Raw genomic sequence first — 12126 nt, 5'->3', positions numbered from 1 at the left:
ATGGAGCGGCCTTTATTGCCGTATCGTAACCCATAACTTTCCAAAATTTTGAAAGTTCAAAAACTTTGGCTTCTTCACGAGGAATACGTGAAACATGAAAGACTGTATCCACGATGTAAAATGTTTACGTATGTCGTTTGTTGTAGCTTTTAATCAAAAAAGGAAACAAAATTTTGAGGTGCTCTATTAAAGCGACACGTCAGCGTAAGTTTTTTAAATGAGTTTGAGAGCGACACGTGACGAAAGAAGTGTGAATGCATTAAAGTCAATGCATGTCTTTTAATATATAAGAGCAGGTCCATCGGGAAGTTCAAGACAAGGTTCTAAAGAAAAAAGAGAAAAAAATAAATGAAAAATGCAATAGATAGAACCGGTGTCTAATTAAGAGAATTTAGAGTTGGTAAAAACCCCATACGTGGCGGCTTGGTACTGGCTTGTACCTTTCACACACGAAGGGAAAAAAATTGTGCTTCTTTCGTCATTCTGTTCTTCAATATTGTCGAAGTTCTGTTGTTGATCGATTTTGTCTCTCTCTTTCTTCGATAAAGGATCTTCATGGGCTCAAACCTGATCCATTCGAAGGTTCTCAGTGGGATGGTTTAGGGTTCTTCGTTCAGTACTTGTGGGTTTTTGGAATCTTTTCGCGGTAAGTTTTAAATCGAATCCAAATCGAAATTTCGTTTAAAGCAAGCGGTTATAACGTTTTTAACTTTGTTACAGTTAATCTCCGGTGGAATTGCGGCGGGGACGTATAACGAAGGTGCGACGGATTTTAAGGAGACGCCTAGTTTGGAGTAGTTTCGGTTCAGTGTTATGTAAAAGCCATATTTTAAGTTGTTCATGAGCTTCTTGTGTTCATAATTTTACAGAATCAAAGCGAAAGGTGCAACTTGAGCCTATGGAGTCATAGTGACTACCATTGGAAAGTCAATGGTGTTTTGCAACAGTTGAGAAAGTTAGGATCTTGTTTAGAGTCAATGTTGTTAACTTTCGTGGTGTTGGTATGGAGGAAAATGACGTTGGATCAGAGCCTGGAGCTGAAGCCTTTGGTGATCACCAAGTCGCTTGTGGCTAAGGACGAGGATGTGGATTTGGGGTCTGGGATGGGTAGAGTCTCTATCTTCTTTGGTACTCAGACTGGAACTATAAGCTTAAGGGTTGTATAAGAACACACAATAAAGAAACTCTTCTTTATTAATCTCTCTTAAGGAAACTATCTCAAAACCTTAAGCTCTCAATCACAAACTCTTAAACTCACAAAGGTATGCAACACTCTTGCAACTCTTTATATAGATCTCTAAGTTTCCTAAACTCATTAGGAAACACACTTTATCTATAACACAATAAGAGTAGGATTAGGATAACTTAGCCTTTAAGTTATCTTCATGTTTATCTCTAACATTCTCCCCTTTAAACTTGAAGTTAACTTCCTTCACATCTTGAATTCCCACAAGATCTCTCATTTCTTTGAATTTGATTCTTCCTAGTGCTTTGGTTAGAACATCAGCCTTTTGCTCAGCTCCCGGGACGTGTTGGACATCGACTTGGTTATTCTCTACGCATTCACGGATGAAGTGATAACGCTTGTGGATGTGTTTGCTTCTTCCATGAAAAACAGGATTCTTTGTAAGTGCAATAGCTGACTTGTTGTCAAGCCTTAACTCTACTGGTTTGCTTCCGATCTCAGTGACTTCTTCAAGTAACTCCTGCAACCATATGGCTTGCTTCGCACCTTCCGTAGCAGCCATAAACTCAGCCTCACAACTTGACAGCGCAACAGTTTCTTGCTTTTGCGAGCACCAAGTGATTGGACACTCATTCAAATAGAACATATGTCCCGTAGTACTACGTCCATCATCCTCATCAATATTGTGACTAGAGTCACTATAACCAATCAACTCTGTTTTCTCCTTTCGACGATAAACAAGGCCAAGTGAAAGTGTACCTCTCAAGTAACGCAGAACTTGTTTAAGTGCAGCTCCATGGGAAGTCTTAGGTTGGTGCATATACCGGCTCAACATGCCAACACTAAACGCTAGGTCGGGTCTCGTGTGCAGCAAGTATCTCAAACACCCGATGGCTCTTCTAAACTCTCTCTCGTCTATGTCTGGTTCCTCTTGTCCTTTTGTCATCTTAAGTCCAAACTCCATTGGAGTCTGCGTAGCATTACACTCACTCATGCCTGTTTCACACAAGATCTTTGTTGCATATCTCTCTTGAGACAGAGTGATTCCCTCGTTGTGTTGATAGACTTCAATACCAAGGTAATAAGTCAGTAAGCCAAGGTCACTCATCTCGAAATTCTCTGACATCTCCTTCTTGAATTCTCGAATCATCTCAAATTCTGAACCAGTCACAAGTAAATCATCGACATAAACGGCCACGAGAAGGTGTTGATTCTGCGCCTTCTTTCGATATAGAGATGGTTCTTTCGAACATCTCACGAACTTGAGCTTCTCTAATACCTAGTTGAGCTTCTCGTTCCACGCTCTCGGTGTCTGCCTTAACCCATACAAGGCTTTGTTTAGTTTATACACCTTCTCTTCACTGCCTTTGACCTCAAAACCCTCGGGCTGCTTGACATAAACATCTTCCTTCAAGTCGCCATGCAGAAAGGCTGTCTTGACGACAAGATGGTGGATTTGCCATCCTCGTGATGCAGCTAAGGCAATAATGAACCGTATGGTCTCAATGCGTGCTACCGGTGCAAACACTTCCTCGAAGTCAATTCCATGTCTTTGTATATAACCTTTCGCCACCAGTCTTGATTTGTGTTTGTTAATGCTCCCGTCAGCGTTGCGTTTGATCTTGAAGATCCACTTTAAACCAATTGCTTTGGCTCCCTCGGGTAACTCAACCAAGTTCCAGGTTTTATTCTTAACAATGGACTCGATCTCGTTTGCACAAGCGTCGCGCCACACCTTCTCTTCCATGGCTTCCTTGAAGTCCCATGGCTCCTCATCCAACAACAGAAGGAGACGCTCACCTTCTGCCTCCGCCATACATATGTAATCGTCTAGATAGCTAGGTCTTTTACTTTCTCTCGTTGATCTTCTTAGTTGTACCTCCTCTGTTTCGTTGTCGTCACCGAGATATGGTGCTGCAGGGTCTTCATTATCATCTGCTATCTCCTGTTCATCATTATTCACTTCATCAACTTCCTCCTCTTGCGTTTCTACTCCTTGGTTTCCAAATTCTCCCATCAAGTCAATTGTGAACGCTCCTGGTTTCCTCACTTCATCATTCTCAGGGTTGTACCACTTCCATCTCTTATACTCATCAAACACTACATCTCTACTCACTATTATTCTTTTTGTCACTGGATCGAGCATTCGATATGCTTTGGAACCGGGTTCGGTTCCTAGATGCACAAGGGTACGAGACCTATCATCGAGCTTTCTTATGTTTGGTGCTTCTACTTTGGTATAGCCAATGCAGCCAAATACTCTCAAGTGTTTGATGTTAGGTTTTCTTCCCCTGAGTGCTTCGTATGGAGTTTGAGCAGCTAGTGTCTTTGTGGCCACACGATTTATGAGATAAGTTGAGTGTCTCACGGCTTCTCCCCACAGATAATTTGGTACCCCCATGTGTTTGAGAATGCTTCTCGTCATCCCTAGCAGAGTTCTATTTCTTCTTTCAACAACTCCGTTTTGCTGTGGTGTGTAAGGAGCCGTTAGATGCCGTTGTACTCCAGTTTCTTCGCAGAACTTATGAAACTCTGTTGAAGTAAACTCACCCCCCCTGTCTGTCCTGAGTGTTTTGATCTTCTCTCTTGTTTCTTGTTCGACTGTAGCTTTGAAACGTTTAAATTTTTTAAAAGCTTCGCTCTTCTCTTTTAAGAGAATAGACCACATATACCGAGAACAATCGTCTATTAGAACAAATATGTATCTGTTCTTTCCTGCAGTGGGTGGGGTAATGGGGCCGCAGAGATCACCATGTACTAGCTCTAGTACTTTAGTTGCTCGGTATGATGTTGACTTTGGAAACGGTTGGCGTGTTTGCTTTCCAACCAGGCAAGACGCGCATGTTTGATCTTCGATCTTTATCTTAGGGATGCCGTCGACCAAGTCTCTTCCTATCGTTGATCTCATAGCTTCTGTCCCTATGTGTCCTAGCCTATCGTTGATCTCATAGCCCGCATGGATTTATTTTTGGTTTCCATCCCAAAAGGCCTCGTACTATTAGAGTTGGACATCTCTTTATATATTAGACACTCCTTGTCTAATTCTCCAATGTGGGACTTAGTTTGTTATATCACAGGAACCGCTGAAGGGTTTGCTAAGGTACTCATTATGGGTAAAAGACTAGCTAGTTGTTATGATTTTGTTGTTGTTGACTTGGATGTGGCTTCTGTTTTATCAAAACATTCTTAAAGTATCTTTACATTGTACGTTCTGAGTTACGTAGGTCTTAAAGAAATTCTTGTTTTCTTTTTACATTGTATTAGCAATATGGTTTACAATTTAGTTTTTGGTGTCTCTCTCAGCTAGAAGCAAGCGAATCAAGATCATCGTTGCTAGCGGTATCAGCCTCTGTGTGTTTATAATCTTAGTGCTTGCAGCATTTGTGTGTTGGAGATACAGATTCAAACAAAATGGTGAGACTCTTTTGTCTCTCTTTTGTTGTCTATTCATACGTAGATGTATGGCCAATTCTTAGATGTGTTTCCATGTTTTTTTTATAAGTTAAAACTATGACTATAAGCTATGAACAACCACATTGTGCTTCTCTCTTATTTTTCTCTGCAGTTTAAAATTAAAAAGAAAAATTAATTTTTAAGAACCTCAAAAGGGTTCTGCCATTGGACCTTCACAAATTTAATTACCTTACAAGAAGTTCTAAACTTCATAAAGTACAAAAATTACAATTAAACTAATCATTAGAACCCATAATGGGTTCTAACCAATGGAGATGGTCTAAGGGATCTTTGTCTTCCTCTCTCTCTCAAAATCTAATTTTCTATTTTTTTGTTATTCTACCAATAAGCCCTTTTTAAAAACTATGGACGACAGGCTAGGGGCGGAGCTAGTGCATGGACAATGGAGGCATGTGCACCCTTAATATTATGGATATTATGCATTTAGTAAGCAAAATTACAAAAAATTAGCTAGGAAAATGGTTAGACTGATGTTGTGCACCCACAGATGTCTCAAGTTCGTTATCCCTATTGGCATTTATTTTAATTTGTATCAGATGTGCACCCATAGGAACTTTGTTCTAGCTTCGCCCCTGCGACTGGCCGAGGTCCTAAATAATCTCCAAGAGTTTTCTGGATGGAGGTTAAACCATGGTACCATTTCACTTGGGCAAGCAATGGCCAATGGTAACTTCTAAAACTTGAATTGAACTGATCACTATCGACTTACGTATTGTTCCACAAATTTTTCTCTTACCACCAGGTACCACTGCTTGGTTAATACAACATCCATTTTCTTTTGCATTTACTTAGTTACCATTTTACATTCCCTTATACCGGTTTTGATTTATTGGTTTGCTATTTGTATTTTGATATAACAACATTTGAGCGAAGTTTCTGAAATTAGAGTTATTATTCCTAAATCTCATTGAGATTTTGATATAAGCAAGAAGCATATTAACTATTAAGTATTACGTAGCATCGATTGAGATTTTGATATAAGCAAGAAGCATATTAACTACTCCCTCTGTTCCTTAATATTACATATTCTATGAAAAATATTTGTTTTAAAAAGATCTATTTTTTACATTTCCAAGACATGTTTTATTAATTAATTGTAAATTTCAAATAACTTAATTGCACTTACTGAATTGTTATTGGTTTAAAATTATGAAACAAAGATAAACACAAAAAAATATTCAAATTTAATTTGTTTTATTAAAATGTGTGAAAAATTTAAAGACGGATAGTCTAGTACGCAATGCCAAAAAATAATTGTCTTATGTTGTTCACATGGATCCGGAACCGTCGATTTGGTTTAAAGAACCAGTATGAGTCTGTTTAAGTTGATGATAAAAAAAATCTATACGTGTCAGTATCATATTGTAAATTTATCTCATTTCGAACACATCTATAGTATAGTACATGATTGGACCAGGAGTTTCACGTTGCCCACAAACACATGCTAAGATAAGCACAACAACACCGAGCTGTGGTCGGGAAACGCTTGGAGATTGCGTGAACAAATTGTTATCATGAAATAACCACGGAAACGGATTTTCATTTAAGTGGAAATAACAAGAAATTATGAAAACGATATATTAGGTGAGAATTAACTTGTAAATGCAAGGTACAATTTGCATTTGGTAATCGATGCAATGCATAAGTACGTTTATCCAAGATTTAGACAAAACTTTAGACGGTCAAAATTGTAGCTAGGAACTTAAAAGAATTAAAATATGTCATTTTTTCAAGATTGAAAAGATATGAATACGTCAGAGAGAATATGTATCTTACTTGTATTAAATACTCAATAGAGAATGAACCTAATTTACTTGTTCACTAGATCTTGATACGCGCTTTACAAACCGGAAATATTTTATGATGAAAAATTCTACTAATAACTAAACAAATATTTTTTTAATTGTATAAAATATTTTTGAATTTAAATCAGTGCTTTTAAATTCGACTCCAATTCGTGGTCAAACCGGTTAATGCAGTGATCTAATAATTCGATTTAGGTTTTCTAAAAATATCCATATTTAAAAAACTACTAAAACCCGAGACTAACCGATTGAACCAATGGATGACCGTATATGTAATATAATTTGATTTAAATTGTTAGATTTTCATAATATGTCACGTTTTAATCCAAATTTCAAAGGTCATTGTTATGCAATTTTATAAAGTTACGACGTTACTACAAAATTTTGACAGAAAAAATGATAGATATAAAATAATTAAGAACTATAAATATGTCTTGATCATATTACTCCTTTTTATATAGTTTAATTTATTTATTTTATTTATTGTACAATGTATAACGTATATATTATGTAATGGCTATTATTAAATTATTATGTTACTTAAATAAATGATATAACCATTACTTAGGAAATATAAATAAATAATCCGTTTATTAAATTGATTTATTATTGAATAAAAAAATTTGTAGTATATAAACCAGTAAAAATAAGTTCTATTTATTTTGTTTTTTATAAATTATTTGAATTTTTTCAATCATCTAATTTATCTAAATAGTTGTAAAGAAAATTGTTAGAAATCATTAAAAAGATGAGATCTAATATTTTATATTGTTTGGACACAAGATTAATTATATTTTTGTTTGGAAACATGGATAGTAGTATAAAAATGAGTATATTGTTTGGAAACATGAATAATAGTATAAAGAAGTAAATATCTATCTTATTAAAACTCAAGTCCAAATTAAGTTTATTTGGAAACATAAATATCAATTTTTTAAAAAGTTTGTTTGAAAACATGGATTGTAGTTTTAAAAGAAAAGTTTGTTTGGAAATATGGATTGTAGTTTTAAAAGAAAAGTTTGTTTGGAAACATGGATTGAAATTTTTTTTTTTTAATGTTTGTTTGGAAACATAGATTGCAGTTTTAAAAAAGAGGTTTGTTTGGCAACATAGATAACAATATATTAAGAAAAAATGAGTAATGACTTATATTTTTAAGAAAAATTAGAAGTCCATAATATTATGAGAAACTATCTATCTTTTACCTAATCGGGTTCGGTTCAGGTCTGTTTGGGTTTCAGGTTTTTGGAGTCAAAGATTTCAGCTCCATTCGAATACTTCTAAATTTCAGTTCGGGTTTGCTTTGGATTTTTGCGGGTTCGGTTCGAGTTCTGATTTCGGATAACCCATTTAAACCACTTTTAAAATTTCAAAATTTATTATATACTTTAAATTTTTCAAAAACTATAAACAAAATAATATATTAGATATAAATTTGAATAACATATGCCAGAATACCTAAACTTAACATATAAATTAGTTTAGTTCAACTATTTGGATAGAGAATCAATAAGTATTTTTGGTGTTTTAATTATACTTTTACAGTTTTAGATATTTACTACTGATTCTTTGTATATATTTTCAAGTATTTAAACCAGCTTAAAAATATCATATATATTCTAGATGTTTTTATATACATTAAATTTAAAAATAATTAATATATATATAAGTATATAAATCTATTTCAGATACATTCAGATACCCGAAATACTTCGGTTCGGATCGGATTTGGTTCTCCAAAAACCAAAATTTTGAATCATTCGGATATTTAATCAATTTTGGTTCGGGTTTGGTGCTACTTGTTTTGGATCGGGATCGTTTCGGTTCTTCAGATTCAAGTATGTTGCCCATCCCTTATATTATTAACATGAAAAACAAATAGAAACATATTTTTGAAAAAATACACTCGCGCGGACGCGCGGATTAAAGTTTAGTTAGTGATTATATTTTGGTTTAACTATAAAATAGAAAGGCGTATTTAATTTAAAAACTTACAGAATAAATGTTAGGTCCAATCCAATGTAGAATAAATGTTAGGTCCAATCCAATGTTTCTGTTTTAATAAGATAGATTTACATAAATTAAATAAGTAAAATCGAATACCTCTGGGGAATTAACATTTCGGCATCGCCAGGGACAGAGGACCGACACGTGGCAACACGTGACTAGTCTGGATCACTTATGTGAGGCCAGGATACCTCTGTATAATTCAAAAAAAAAAGTTAAATAAGTAAAATCTAGTAAATCTAGTCACTAAGTGAAGTGTCAATTATCTTGAGTAGTTCTCTCAAGAATTAGATTCCTTTCAATCGAAAGTATCTTAATGATTCTTCTGTGACTGGAAATATTTATGTGTTACCATTATTTAAAAACGATGATTTTTTTTTATATTTAGAACCATATATATTCTTACGTTTAGATGATGGATCTTATAAGTGGTTTGAACTACATCTATTTTATTAAAACTGAAGTACAAAAAATTACTTTCCTAATTTTAAGTGATTTCTTACATCATCTTCATTTATTTTTAAACTAATTTTAACCACTTGATTTATTATCTTTTCCAAATAATTTGACAACATTTATTACATAAATGTAAAATAGAAGTTGTCTATTTTCAGTTTTTATTACATCTTTTACATTCTATTTTTAACTCTTCATAACTACTTCATTAATTATCTTTATTATCATAATAATTCGAGATTATTTATTTTACGTGTCAACCATAATAATTTTATAGGTTTGAATGAAATTGTTCCATTCCTGATAAAAATTCAAATTGGTTAACTAATAATTTTTTTTTGTTGCTTACATAGTCAGTTAGGCATGAGTATTTATTACTATTTATGTATCTGTTTGGGTATGAATCAGTTCTTTCATGTATCGGGATTTTTTTGAGTTTTAAAATTAGGTTCAGCTTGAATATTATAAATTTATGGGCGGATTTTAAACTGGATCTTTCGGGATTCGAGTGCGTACGGTTATAATGTGTAAAAACCTACTAAATATCCAAATAGCATATATATTTAAAAATACTATTAAACAATTTTATAAAACGGTAAAAGTCAATCTCTAGTACAGTTTAAAAGAAACTACATAATCACGTTGATAGTTAGATAAAGCAAAGTCAAAATATTTTGGAGTAATTTTTTTAGAGTACAGCTATTTTACTCTGAGGGTAGCTGAATATTTACAAATCAGGAAAACTCAGGGTAAAAAACATTTCAGCTGAATATAGCTTAAAATAGCACAAATTATCTCTCCACTTTTGAGGAGAGTAAACATTTATAGTTCAAAAAACAACATAATCCCGTTTTGGTTATTCAAATTCAAGTCTTGGAGAATACGTGTGTGAATTGTTAATAGAATACTTTTAAAGAAATTTTTAACAGAATACAGTTTCAGATTACTTTTATTCATAAAATGGTTATTGTATTTTATGGTTTTTCACTGGTCTTTAGCTGAATTGTGTTTGTATTTTGAGCTTAATGTGATGACTCGTTACAATTAGGTAACGAAGCTTAATATTTTATCTTAAGGGACCGTGCATGAATATGGAGTCAAAAGTATTGTTTGTAAGAAACCAAGAAACTGATAAAGCACCATGCATAGAGATATAAGGGTGGGACAAATGTGGTATCAAAGTATCATAGATGGAAGATTTTCTTATCGTCGCATTATTGTGGCTTTATTCTTTTAATTTTGGAATGACATGTGAGTATGTGACACATCCAAAGTTGGCAATGGCATAGATTCCCAAAACAATCATCCTTTTGTTTTGTTTTTGTAACACTCATCCTTTTGGTTTATACCAAGTTGATGATGAATTGAAATCTCTCAGTTTCTATTTTCTACAGTAAAAACCCCACCTAACCTTTTCTAGAATTTCATATTACCGAATTTATGTGTCATATTACCTTTTTATAAATGACATTGCCGCATTGATACAGTAAAAACCAAGCATGTAAACTGTTTGTTGTGGACATGATCATCAACTGATCACAGCCTTTTTGATGCCATCTACTGATCTACATATTAATTATTTTCGAGTGCTAGTATTTACAGAGTAATTAGGTAAAATAACAAAATAGAGAAACTCATTCTAGATTAAGTAAATAACACAATTAACATTGAGAAAATAACCATATATGTTTTTGGATATAATATTGTGTGTGTATCTATCTTATTAACATTGAGAAAATAACCATATATATTATTACATTATATTAAAAGTAATGGGTTTATGTTACTTGATATATATATTCAAATCAAAATAATAATTTAAAATTAATTTATATCAAAAAGTCATTCAAAATATTAATATATTCAAAATTTGATATTCCATTCTAGACCACTTGATAATGATTTGATTTACTCATATCCTTTACATATTGGATTATAATTTATCGTATAATTCAAATGAAATAGGATAATAAATATATAACAAACATATATTATAATATAACACGTTTTCGCAAAGAAAATATCAAGTCTTTAGGTTACCAAAAAAAAATATATATATATCAAGTCTTTAGAATATCCTACAGATCAGTTAGTATAACATATCTGATTCTATTATATAACTACGTACGTGTTGAACTGTCTATGGTTTGGCTATAGGTAGTGGGATTGACCCACATAACCTTAATAATTGCATGTTAAAAATATAAAATAATGAAATATCGATTAGAATCACTAACCCTTTTCCAAAAGGATGGAGAAAGTGTAGAAACGTTTGGAAAGATTAAACCCTAATCATCTCAACTCTCACGAACTTAACTAACCCAATAAACTAGAATCGAATACCAAATAACTACAGAAAAGTAAATTTTGTTTGAGTTCAGAATCTATTATACGAATATGGAAGTATCGAGTGTAAGTAACTAAGTATAGTTCCCTTATTAGTTTTGGAAATATCAAACTCTTGTTAACTGAACTCTGCGAGGAAAAAAGTTACTCAAAAATGTAGCTAAATGATTTGAATAGACAGCCCACATAATCAGCATCCTTTGGTTTCTAGAAGATAATTCATCTCGAAAATTATTTCGAGAGTTGTCCCATTTTGTTATATATCTTAACTTATATAATTGGTTAGTATTGATGTGGATACATTACTAATTTTGTAGGGCCAATACTAAAGTTTATGAAGAGAGATTCCTAATGTATGGTGAAAAATCATCATGACGTCCACAAAGAGAGAATGCAACTTGTAGTAATATTGTACATTAAATCTTTCCTTTACCTTAACCATTGGAGACGATTTATATTTAATTTTTACCTTTTAAATGTATTTCGAATAATGTTGCTAACATCATTCTAGGTTCGAGGGATCAACTCATCATCAACATGTACAGCTTTGTAATCATTGCTCTCTCCCTAAGTAAAATATCTTCCTTCATCTCGGTGACTATTTAACCTATCAATTCACCTTTATTTAGTCACTTTCGAATATACTAATATTTTTGTTACTTGACAGGGTTCAAATGTTTTTACTTTACAGTTTACACCTCTCGCTTTGCTTGTAGATGCGACCTGAAACATTGTGTATGTTTCTCATTGCAGATCTTACTCTTACAAACATGAGAAACTGAAAATCAAGTCCATCCGGTGCCAAGTACCAAATCATTCAACATGTTATATAAAACATAAGAATGCTGGTTA

At 33.2% G+C, this 12126-nt stretch overlaps 1 long non-coding RNA gene across 1 annotated transcript; it reads left to right on the top strand.

The window, feature by feature from the left end:
- Window positions 1-313: 313 nt before the first annotated feature.
- LOC106449543 lies at window positions 314-1138 on the top strand. Its single transcript, XR_001289195.3, has 3 exons — window positions 314-646; window positions 721-760; window positions 870-1138. It is a non-coding gene; the product is annotated as an uncharacterized LOC106449543 (long non-coding RNA).
- The last annotated feature ends 10988 nt before the right edge of the window (window positions 1139-12126 follow it).

The sequence above is a fragment of the Brassica napus genome (genome assembly GCF_020379485.1).
Source record: "Brassica napus cultivar Da-Ae chromosome A5 unlocalized genomic scaffold, Da-Ae chrA05_Random_35, whole genome shotgun sequence".
Lineage (NCBI taxonomy): Eukaryota > Viridiplantae > Streptophyta > Magnoliopsida > Brassicales > Brassicaceae > Brassica > Brassica napus.
The sequence above is the reverse complement of the archived record's forward strand: the minus strand, read 5'-3'. Positions and strand labels throughout refer to the sequence as shown.